The sequence below is a fragment of the Esox lucius genome, chromosome 23 (genome assembly GCF_011004845.1).
Source record: "Esox lucius isolate fEsoLuc1 chromosome 23, fEsoLuc1.pri, whole genome shotgun sequence".
Taxonomy (NCBI): domain Eukaryota; kingdom Metazoa; phylum Chordata; class Actinopteri; order Esociformes; family Esocidae; genus Esox; species Esox lucius.
Genome location: NC_047591.1, coordinates 14017221 through 14030199, shown reverse-complemented (window position 1 = coordinate 14030199; position 12979 = coordinate 14017221). Strand labels below are relative to the sequence as shown.

The following is a 12979-nucleotide window of genomic DNA, read 5'->3' as shown; positions in this document are numbered from 1 at the left end:
CTGTAGGCATGGTGGGAAACACCATCACATGTGAAAGACAAGGGCCACCGGTAGTCCCTTGTGGCCCTCTGTGCAGCCCATGACGTTCCCCCTTGTCAGAACCTTAATGAAGATTACTTCTCAGGACCGGGGAATTGCCACCTGAGCGGTTGGTGGCACAAGACCAAAGGCTGCCTATGTGCAGAAATTCTAGTCAGGTAAATGAGGTAGCCAGTGGGTAAAGTAGTTATGAGTTTTATATATTTCTATGACAAAACCATTGGAATTTCATTGGAATAGTCTAACTAAACACCTTGCTGATTTTGTATCGCTACACTACCAACCCAACTTTTAACGGAACAACACAAATGTAAGATTACAGCCAGCTAGCTGTATTAGCAACAGTGCACATGCAGATTATGGGATGGATTCTAAATGCATGACTAAGGAGGGAGCTAGCAGCAATGAGAGACACATTTTCTGCAACATCTCATGGTAAGTAACATGCACTACTTAGGTCTGTGTTGCAGGCATGACTCAACCCTCCCCCACGTTTCTGGTTTGACCACCTGCTGTCGGCCACGCTGTCTGTTATCCTTCTAAATTTGGTAGTCAGTTGATAAAGTACGGGCCATTTCACATTTTGTGATCTCAGTACCTCCATGTTTCCTCCATTTAAATAACAATTATTTTCCAGTTATCCAGTGATTTGCATATTCCACATACAACATTTTAATATAATCATTGGATAACTATCCACTCAATCAGTGAATACCTGGAGGAAGTATTTTTGTAGAGTAATTTAGCAAATCCTCTTATCCAGAGTGACTTACATTTAGTACATTAATCGCAGGATAGCTAGGTGGGTAGTAGTCAAGGACACCTTACTCATTGATGTAGCTTGTGAGCAGCATCCCTGCAGACTGTTTGCTGTGTTCATTTTAGATTATCTTAAAAGATATAAGGTGAGCACTGGCAATCTTTTTTGTAGGGTTTTTAGGATTGGTCTCTATCTATTTTAAAGACCTAGCACAGCTAGATTTGACATTATTTAACTAATCTTTATTCCAAATTGTTGAAGCTGTCTCAAATTCCTTGGGGCGTGTCCATGGAGTCATGCCGCACATTTTGGATTGGATTTTGATATGGGCTCTGACTAGGCCCCTCAAGGATAATTCCACTGTAGCTTTAGCTTTGTGCTTTGGGTCATTGTAACTAGGGGTGTGCCGATCTCGTCATGCTCAGATCCGTCATCGTATCCGTTTGTCACACATCATACTCGTAATTGGATATAATTAAGAGTGGAGAACCCGGAGGTGTTTTTTGAATGATGGTAAAGCCTATACTTGATTTATGCGTTACTGTGCTGATCAGATCACTTATCAGTGAGACTCTGATGTTCTGTGGGCAAACTAAAAGAAATCAACATAGCAACTTTTAGTAAACCAACCTTTGGCTGTTTAACTTTTGAAAGGGTTAAAACGTTTCTCTTCTAAAGCCTAGCCTTCGCTCTAAAGCCATCAGTGGCGAGGAAATTCCCAACAGTCTATGGACCAACAGACCAAGTGCTAATGAGGCCGTCTTCCATTAATTGAATTTTGCGTGGCCCATCCACGGTGCTTTAGTCCTCCTGCCGTGCCGCTCTCAGCTGCTGGGTGATTAACCTGGGAGGAACTCTACATTATGCTGTAAATTCTGCCACCTGCACAAATTGTGGAGGACAGGCCTGCAACCCACCCACCATAAGCCTCACTCAGCCAACCTCACAGGCAGCACAACAAGGAGCTGTGGCACTCTGTTACGCACACACATATAAACACACATTTTTATGCAGGCCACGTACAGCACATACAATGTTCAAATTTGAAATTTGGCTTACGCATGTAACTCAACCCCTCCACAATGGAAAGGTACAGGGAGCAATTCATTGTTTCGAACAAGGACAGAACACATTTTCTTTATTGTTGTCTCCGGGATTTGATCTAGCAGTTTTTTTTACTTGTCCGATGGTCATACGGCCATCATCACACACCACATACAGTATAGCGTTTTTACATTACACCACATTTTTCCAGATGTTTCAAAGACAAGTCGAGACGCTAGATTATTTTGTCTTGTAAACTTGCAGATATCCATAGCTTGAGACACTAGATTATTTTGTCGTGTAAACTTGCAGATATTGATCGCTCGACACGCCACAAGTGTGAAGACAATTCTGACAGAACTGGAGGTTTCTGTGCGCTGTGCACGCATATCAGTTGATTTTCCCATGACCGACGGACATGCCGGTGAAAATTCAAACAGTATGGAAATGTCTATGCAAACCAAGGTAAGTCTATCCAGCATTTTGTTCTCTCTCCGGTAATGTAAACCAGCCTGGAACTCCATCATGCCCATTGTAATTAGATGGCGGGCTGTGTGTTAAAAGGGTGCTTCACTCTTCTCTGATTCATTTATTTGATCATACCACTCTTATCTCACGATGATGATTCTAAATGGCGGTGTGCTCTCAGCTCTCGTTGAGCTATGCTTTGAGAAATCGTTGTGGAGTAAGCATGGAGGTAGGTTCAGTTTCTTTATAGAATCTCTGTGGAGACCTACAACTGGGCAAAATCGAGGATGCTTTGCCGTGTTCTGTAGGTTCTCCATCCAACCCCAGTTTTTAACTGATTTAGCTTTTCATTTGTTTTATTAGAATCAGGTTTGCTAAAATGGGGTTGGGGGAAAAAGCCTACTGGATGACGTTCCTGAGCGTTGCAGGGTTGGGCAACTCTGGTAAAAATTAATAGATGACATGGGTAATTATTGACCATATTCAGTCTAACAGCAAGTCAGTGTGGGAGCGTTCTTGTGCTCTGTGTTGACTACTCCCAATTTGAAACCAGTGAACAAACCACCTGAATCTAAACACCCAGAAATAGAAGACTGTTGGAGGTCTTCTGGCCCCCTTTTTGGTTTAGCAGTCAGAGGTGATGCAATGTTGAGCCCCTCTCCTTCTAATGTTTTCCTAAGCCTCTGAAAATGTCAATTCCACACTGTGAAACCACCTGAGCTCATGGCGGTGTGCTGTCTACTTTCACGAGAAAGTGAGACAAAATGTTGAAGATATATTATTTAGCCTACTCACTCACACTGTAGCAAACGTACAAGACTCAGGGTTAAGTCGTTGTCCTTCAGTGAAAGTCAGGTCCAAGCCGTCTTTAACCCAGTTGGTCTGTAGGAGCAGGGATGTGACCAGAGTATCATTGCATCCAGGGCTCAGGCATCAAGGGGCTAAGAGGTTTTTCACAGTTTAAAATTTAAAAGAAAATCGAAATTGCGCAATGCATGCATATTTCAGGGTCCAGAGTACTGTTTCTTCAACTATATCGACATTTTAATTCATATTCCTAGGCTATTAAATAAAACAAAAACATCATTTTGTTTTATTTAGTAGCCTACAACATAAATTACTCAAATGAACCAGAAGGTAATTTGATAGAATGATTGAGATTACTACAGCTACAGTGATTATTTGCATCTAAGATTGGGGTAAACTTTATCTAGAAACAAACATCTACAGAAAGCAGCAGCAAAAGCAGATCAGTAGTTACATAACTGCAATGCACACATCACATAAAATGATGCAGATTTAAAATATTAGCTGGCTTGTATAATCTCAATCTGCCATCAAAAGTCCCTGCTAGTTAAGGGTCACCCCTCCTTACAGCATGCAGCGCCATAATCCTGTCTGGCCGACTGACTAATAGGCTTTCTGGTTGTTCCTCTCCAACGTGCGTTCACTAGCAAACTAAACCTGACTAATCAGCACTCAAGTTGTTTACTTGTACAAACGATTCTGTTTCGTACATTGTATGTTGCTGAAGGAATTGAAGTCTTCCCAAAGTCTCATAGCCGTTAAACTAAGAACGCCTGATTTGTGGAGAGGCACCATTCCTGGGAAAGACGACTGCCGCGGAATGCTTTTTGTTCTTCTTCTGGGTGTAGACCAGCCCTGATCCATCTGGAAACCTTCTGTATTGGCATCATTTCAACTCAGACAGACAGTAAAACGGAACTGTCCTTGCCAGTGCTGACCAGAGCACGGCGATCCAACGTAGGCACCAGGCTCACACCCCGGGACAAGCCAAATTAGACTCAAAGGGGAACATAAATAAGCTTGCACTTAGGTCAGCCGTCCACAGGCCTAGAAAGCAATGTTCCTTAATCAATTTCATGTCCTTATCTTCTTTGATCAGCACACTGTAACGTGTGTGCACGTATATATGATATGGCCAGATGCACGGCTGTGCCTGTCTTAGGTTGTCCCGGTATCAAAGGCTGGATCTTACCCGTCTTTGGCTAACCAGCACTCTTCTCTGGTTACATTCCTGCCCCCATGTAAGGAACAATTGGGGGAGGTAACAAAATATGAAAGATTGGTTAAACTGTTGAACCAAAGGTTTATAGACACATACCCACCTGCTGGCTACCCACATACATTTGTCCATTCAACACCTGAACAGTACACTAAGGACCAGTCATTTGATGAATGGGATCTGTAAACATATGCAAGGAAATTGTGTTAAAGTGTGTGGAAATGTTTATTCACATAATCCAATTTGCCCCCCCCCCCCTCTGTCTCTAACTCCCTCTATCACCCTAAACTTGGAGGCAGAAATTGGATGATTTCCATTGGCACTCGAGTGAGACGCTTTTCCACAAGGCACTGCTAATCTCCCAGGCCTCCGTCTGTAGAACTTATTCTGTGACATATTGACAAAGGGATTTATTCATTCTTTACTGTGTTGGACAAATCATCAAAGAAGTCCAGTAAGTGGAATATATGCCAACAGAATAATTATTCATATATTATACATTCATATTTTGTTTTACCATATTTTCAGCTGAACCTTAGGTTGTAGTATCAACATGATTTTACTCTGCTCAAAATACACTGACATTTTTATCAACCTAAAATGGGTGTTCTCCTTTGGTTTAGCCAACAGTTTACAAGGATGTGTGGTGAACGTGGAACCGACGTCATTGCACCAATATGCCTCCTTTCCTCCGCTGTGAGACATGAAGAAGGTTATGATGGTTTGAGGTCCGTAGTGGTGGGTGATTGGCTGCTTTCTGTGATAGACTTGGATTTATTCCCTGGATAACAGAGGCCAGGAGACACTACATCCCAAGGGAGAACTGCTGGATGGTGAGGGAGCGGCACAGATAATAAGAAAAAGAACGAAAGGAGATAAAGAGCGCAAGCAGGAGTGAAAGAAAACGGTGCTCGCGGCCAACATCGCTCACACGTCCAGCGGAGAATGAAACCGAGCCCTCTGATTTGTGCCTAATAAACTTGTCACATCCTATCAGCAGCCACATCAAACACGTGCAGCACAAGCCCCCAGACATGCCCAGTCAGGGGTGATCAGGGGCGGCCAATGGCATGACAGGGCTACCTGTGTGATGGATGACGGGACAGAGCACTGCTTGATGGGAGCGTCGGCCAATGATCGAAGGTGGTAGAGGTCAACTCGGGACAGTGAGGATTATTTCATGCACTACTATGTAGTTGCAGACAGAGCTGTATAGATTATTTGATTGTAATGTACTACATAAATGCATTGTAATGCATAGACCTCAATGTCCATGCATGTATTCGTCAGGGAATCCCTCTGATGTCCAAGCCATTCTTTTTCTGTTTAATTCAGATTGCTAAGTCAACACATGCAATTGTTTTAAGACAAATGTTTCATTGATCATTTTGGGTCTTGATATGAAGTTGTTGGACATACGTAGCTTTCCCCTATAACTTATGGAAGATTATTTGAGATTACTTTGCGATGAACGTGGCTTTAGTGTTATTGTGCGTAAAAGCGTTGTAATGAATACACGGACAAGAGAGTGGATCCAAGCGCAGAGCGCTATGATGTTTTAATAACAACCCAATCCAAAATCCAGAAACATAGGGCAAGCAAAAGGTTGCTACACAAGAAGGTCAGATAAGGCAGAGGCAAAGGTACCAAAGGTCTAAGGCAGAGTCGTGGTCAAAGCACTAATCTGAAGGGAATGGTCTGGTACACTGGTCGACACTAGAATTGGTATGAAAGAAGAAGCTACAAATAGAACTGAACGATATAGGAACTGTTACAGAGCAGGTGAACAGCAATACAGGTGAAACGCATTAGGACTAACACAGGGAAGAAGGCTACGTTCAAGATGAAACTGAAATGTTACAAAATCAAAAACACAAGCCCTCAAAAGCGTATTTGACAAATTTTTTTCCAAAAGATGAGCATATATTATTTTGTATCAAAAATATGCATACATGCGTTCTTTTATTTATCATAATTTTTCAGTTCCATACTGTGTTAACCTTAGACTCTGCTGCATGCAGTAGAACATGTTTCTATAATTTTATAGCTTGAACTGGATTTAACTGGATTTGTTTTGTCATTGTGCTACTAATGGCCATTGTAATAAACAACAGTTTCACAAACAGGTTCACCTGTTGTATGTGTATCCAGAATACACTGCTCCTTCAGTGGCACAGCATTCCAACATTGATGCAAGTGATCATAGGTGAATCTCAGCTGTTGTGTTTGTCTTTTATGTGCTTATTCATCGTTCTTTGAGCTCACTTATAACGAGGTCTAGGCAGGTGGGAATGCAGTTCAAATGACCTATTGGTGCCTTTGTAGACAGAGTTCTGTCCAGTGGCCTGTTTATTTTCTCTGCACCCACGCAGCCACACTTTGATATGGTGTTGCAGCATTGCACTATCCCAGACCTAACCTGTAGAAGGAGGCAGAAGCGGAAGTCAGGGCAGTGGCATAACCACAGATCTATATTTACACTGCTTTTAATAGAGGCTTAGAGTCACACATGCTCATAGGTTAGACCCAGTCTGTACAAAACCTTCTTGCCTCACTATTGATGATGACCTCTGGTCTTTCAGTGCCTTTGACTGTTTTTCACTGGCATGCTTTCTATAAAACTGTCAATGTCATATAAAGAGAACATGTTAAGCCTTTATTACCTTTTTGTTAATTACATACAATATATACAGTATATTGCACAGTACAAGCAAATTACACTATTAAATTCATTTACATGACTTATTTCCTATTCCCCAGTTGCTTGGGGAAACAGAGTGTAGATTAGGTTATATGTGATGTGCAGCCAACATACTGTTTATAATGGCTTAATTGTCTCTGAACATGTCAACAGAATGATAATGGTTATTGAGCCATGCTGACATACTGTACATGTGCTGTTGAAATTCTGCCATCCAGAAACAAAGGTTCAGTTGTACGTAGGGGAAGAGAGAACTAGACCACAAACTTCCTGTTCTCAATGTCTCCCTATTCCCCTTTACTACTTTTCCAATGTGCATTTTGTTTGATATTCTCTAAAAGCAAACTGGGAGAAAGCATAACTCTGCAGCACAACTCTACTGTCAAAACTTTAAAACATTTAAAACTCTTTGGTTATAAACAATTAGCAATGGTGATTGGATCCAAGATGGAGTAATACTTCAAGTACTGTTTGTTGTGTCCTGGGGGATTGATATAAACCCAGGAAGGTGCCCCCCACTGGCCCTTAAACATCACTTCCAGCTGCAACTGGCCTCCCATCCAGAGACTGACTCTGCCTGGATCCAGAGGAAAGACAGCAGTCGGGTACAAGATGCTGTTCTGGCAACAAGGAATCCCTTACTGATACTGTCTAGTGTATCCTTCTAAAGAGGACCGTTCTGCCAATCCTCATCTCTGGCCACTTAGTCGGTGTGCTTTCTGCTTAAAATCTCTTCAATAAATTAGATGTCTTTTACCAGACTGCTATTCACTTTGTCCATAGTGGCACATTCAACATTCATCTCTGTGACCTTCGCATTCTGTCTCTAATTATGTATACAAACTTAGACTCACTGGTGCCAAATTAATGATGTCCCTTTTAGGTAAATGCTACCCCCCAACCTACAGTGGATATATAAATCTACACCACCCTTTTAAAATGCCAGGTTTTTGTGATGTAAAAGAATGAGACAAAGATAAATCATGTCAGAAATGTTTCTTTTAATGTGACCTATAATGTGAACAATTCAATTGAAAGACAAACTGAATTCTTCGAGGGGTAAAAGGAAAAATACAATAACCTGATTGCATAAGTGTGCACACCCTTAAACTAATACTTTACTAAGTTACATGTATTTCTTCGTTTTTTAAAGATTTTTATAAATACTTATTTCCAATGGAAATGGTCTAAAGGAGAGTTCCTGTTTGACAGCAACCGGGTGTCCCATTTTGGCAACTGGGAAATTGGGAAACAGCTAACTGTCAATACTCTAGAAATGAAAGAGAAGTAGTATATCATCATGAAGCTAAATAGTATGGTCTTGGTACATTCGGGGGCCTGCTTGCTTGCTGTATGAAGCCGTTTCTGTCTCTCTCACTAATCATCAGCAAGTAAGAATTGTCAAGCCCATGTTGAACTGAGAGCGAGGGATTACAGCAACATGGTCGGCACATGGATTATCTGGCAGTTCTTTGACTCTGACACAAAACTCACTCTGACACGGCCAGAGAGGTAGAGGTGGTCTTCCAGGAATCAGAGCGTGACACAAAACCGAAGATGGGTTTGCTATGCTAGGGTGAGAGAGCGGGACGAAAAGATACGGGATGAACAAGAGTGAGCAGTAAGAGCAGGAGGATGAGGGAGGATGATAAGGAAAGCATGAAGGGTGAACTAGAGGTTTGTTACCTCTACTTTGGCAGGTGAACACTGGAATTAAGGAAAACTGCCCCAATCACCCACTGTCATCCCCGGATGCACACTGGAAGCACCTGTCTCTCATCCACGCACTTCAAGAGGTCTTGCAGCACAATTAAGTATTGTACACCTTCAAGTTGAATTAGGGCCCGTCGCTGTGAGAATAAATGGCCTTGCCTGGTTAGAGGCGGGGGGAAATACTTGGTTGCAGATTTCTTTTTTTTTTGACATGGCCTCTGAAAATTTAGCTTTAATTAAATAAGAGGATGTAGAAACGTTGTTGTTTTTAATCTTTGCTGTGTCATAAAAACAAAGTTAAGCCAGATCAGTAGCAAGACTCTTACATGGTGAGGAAATGTTTCAAAAAATAATTTCAATATTTAAAGATGATATTGGCTGAAAATGATATATTACTATTTTCATTTTAAGAAAACAAATGCACTGTCTATTAATGTTTCTGCCTTTTTGTTGCCCTTTTTGTTGCCCAAAATGTGCTGTTTTAATAGTTCCTCGCTAAGGAATAGATCTGCTACATAACAACCAGTATACCTCATCAATGTGTAGATGATTACTTGGCAGCTAAAAAAATATTACACATATAACCATGGATCTGTGAGTGAATGTTGGAGAGGAGACATCCTAAGTAATGTTCAGGAGCTAAAAACACCCATGTAGGACCATGCTATCTCAGAAGAGGGGGCAGCCAGCTAGGCTATGTGCTTGCAGGGTAGTGAATTAAAATCCAATGTGACAGCTCAAGTAAGACTTAAGCTTAAGTAAACAAACATCTGACCAAAACATAGGATTGGATGAGCCTGCACAATGTGCACATTTAGAGATGTGACATTTAGAGATGTATGTAAAACATGATCAGCAAACCCTGAAGACAGCGATAAGGGTTTTAGCAAAGTTTCCCTTTTAGCATGAACTGGGGTTTTGACCTTTGGTAGGCTAATAGGATTATTTTGAAGAGTTAGGGTTCCCTGGCACGGCTTTAGTCCATAACACTTGCCACTAACAGACAAACTTATTAGTAGGGGCAATGACCATCAAATCGCTACATTGTATATGATGGAATTGTTTTAAGATGGAGATATCATGAGTCATTTAGTAGTTTGACCCAAAACAGCCCTGAAGAACATCAAATCGAACCTTTGATTTGTCAGAGGGCAGACCATTACTTATGCAAACTGATCTATATATATATATATATATATATATATATATATATATATATATATATATATATATATATATATTCAATACCTAAGATCTAAACCAAGCAGAAATCTTTCCAAAAATAATTGATGATCTGTGGTATCGAAGGCAACACTAAGGTCAAGAAACACAAGGACAGACAAAGAGACTTGGTCTTACACCATTAAGAAATAATGGACAGACTTCACAAGTGCAGTCTCTATGACTACTATGCAGTCTCAGAGTAGTATGATGTTGTCTAAATTCAGACTGGAGAGTTTCAGGCAACTTCTGGAATAACTTCAGGAAAGCGGTGAGCTTTTACATTTTAACAGAAGAATGGAAGAGTAAGTATAGACTTTATTTTTATTTTGATCAGTCAAATTTTGGCTTCACGTCTGCCAATTTATTAACGGATTTCGATACATACCTGGAACATAGGGAGCCATTCATGATTTTTAACAGAGATGCACAGATAGCAGTTCCATTCTCATGAGAGAGTTGATCAGTATTGGAACAACAAGCAGGTAAATGTTAACCACCAAACTGTGGTTTATTAATTAACTGCATCTCAGCCAAGCACCTGCTGTCAGAGGGGTTGGACAGATACATTGGAACAACACATGTTTACAATTAAGGTAAGGTTGGTAAGGTAAGAATCATCACGCTCATAGCAACAAACTGTAATAAAGTAATGGTTACAGTTAAGTGTGTAACTCAAATCTGACCTGTATAAAATAATGCAAACAAGATCTATTAAACCATATATACCACCATGATTTTAAAGTAGGAGTGATGCAAGCAATATGAATGGTGGCAATAATGAAACCGATGCATGGAATCTTGAGGATTGTGTTATTTTTACTTCACACAATGTGATGATCACACAAGGTCTTACTTTTCAAGATAGAACTAACATCCCAAAACATTATTCTAGGCGTGATGAGAGAGAGAGAGAGAGAGAGAGAGAGAGAAGAGAGAGAGAGAGAATCTCAGCACAGCAAGCAGGAACCTGAGTATAAGCAAGAGTGGATGAATGAGCCCTTTCCCCCCATTTATAATCTCCAATATGTTGATATTCAAAATCAATCACTGACCAAGCCACGGAGCCGATTCAATGCAGTCTGAATGGATTGCATTTGCTCGATGTGTATTGAAGTCACGTGAACAAACCTGTGCACAGGTGCAAATTCTGTCTGACTTCAAGTCTTGAATATTGCCCCAACAAAACATCTGCAGTGCTGCTGACAATGTCATTCCGCTGAGTCTATCTTCAATCAGGCGACAACATGTTGTATCATGCCGCTGCTCACGTATCTGGCACCATGTGACCTTCTCATCACTCAACAGGGACTTGTTTGAGACATGGATGAGACAACAGCGTTCCAAGCAGAGGAACGTAGACAGTAATGGCTGGTGTCCTCATCCCCATGTGGTGACTAACCTGTACTCTTGAGTTTATTACAACTGCATTAACCAGCTTTAATGGCTACCTTGGGTCTCTTCCCACACAAGTGACATGTGTACTGTATATCCTCCAGGCTTAGACCATTGGGGGTACGTAGTGGCTGTGCTGCTGGCAGGTGGTGGCAGAGGAGATGGGCTAGACCATGGCTTTAACTTATTCCCAACACAGAGCCCTATTGAGTTTTCTCAAAATGGTGATTTTAATAGTTCCTTTTGGTCTGCCGGCCAGATTATTATTTTTTGTGTGTCTGTTCTCGTGTGCGTATTTCTTGTAATAATAGTGTTACAAACAGCTTTGTCAGTGGCCATCTATCACAGAGAAAACTGGAGAAGGGGACATATAAAGCCGTTTCATAGCATGGGATGAGGGGAAGCGTGGGGGTAGCAGAGGGTGGAATGAATGTTGGTGGGGGGGTGGGGGTGTTTGGGGGGGGGGGGCCCTGGGGAAGAGGCTAGAAATCATGATATATTATAGCCTTGAACTTCTTGTTGTCCCTTTGGATCTTTCACATCGATTGAATCTAAAGGGGTACTTCACACAATTTTTAATATGGCCTTAATTTCTATCCTTTAGAGCTTTAAGCTGTAGTATGTGTGATCTCCATCTATCTTAGAAAGTATGCATTGGTACATTAGGACAGTCTAATGTTATGCCGGGCATTGACCGGCAGAACTACAAATTATTCCTCATTCTTGCTTCCAAATGTATAGCTGGAGCAGTAAAATGGAGATAGAATTCTATTACTTATCACAACAACAATTTTTATATAAAGATAGAAGCACTTCCTTAATTTCATGCATGGCTTGTGGCCTTTGGTTCTTCACCAACTGTGGAGCAGTAACAGCTCAAGCCATCAAATGAGGAACTTAACTCTCTTAATTGTTTTGTTTGATCATTAGAGGTTTTGTGAGAGGATTGAGTTTGTATTGTATACCCCTTATATATTATGCCAAAAACCCTCAATTTGACAGTGCTCTGAATTATTGGCAGACTTTTGGAAAGGTAACTGAAAGCATATAAACTCACTGACTATGTTGTTTCATTAACATTGCCCTCTTCTTTGAACAAATGCTGTTTTTGGTTATAGTTTGGTAAAATGTTTTGAGGTGCCAGTGTTTTAATTGCTTCCCAATGACACCATGTTTTTTTTCTAATTCTGAGACGGAAGGACTTCAGAACCTAACTTTCTATGTCACCACTCATTACACTCCAATACACATTGAGCGAGACATAATCTTTAGACCTCAGCAACCATAGGAAGTGTCCCATCTCGGAAGGTGGAGGGCGACAATTGCCATTCTCAATGTATCTCTGATGCAAATGTCGTCTCAAGTCTTGTTCACCTGAATAAAACTATAATGACGTGAAAATGCTAAGTCCTTCCAGCTCCGTAAATGGAATCAGATTTTGTCTTTGCTCGGAAGCAACTAAAAACATCTCACACTGGCACCCAACCAATTCTTCTATCACCAGTAACAGCCCTTGTTCAATGGAGAGAGCTGTGTAAGTGACCAGAAAAACAACACTGTCAGTGAGTGTATACTGTACGCCTTCCAGGTCAGCAGTCTAGCAAAAGCTATG

At 41.1% G+C, this 12979-nt stretch overlaps 1 long non-coding RNA gene across 1 annotated transcript; it reads left to right on the top strand.

Moving 5' to 3' along the window:
• The first annotated feature begins 857 nt into the window (after positions 1–857).
• Positions 858–6765, top strand: LOC117593780. The gene is made up of 3 exons (XR_004575202.1): positions 858–2308; positions 4637–4791; positions 4961–6765. It is a non-coding gene; the product is annotated as an uncharacterized LOC117593780 (long non-coding RNA).
• Positions 6766–12979: the final 6214 nt, after the last annotated feature.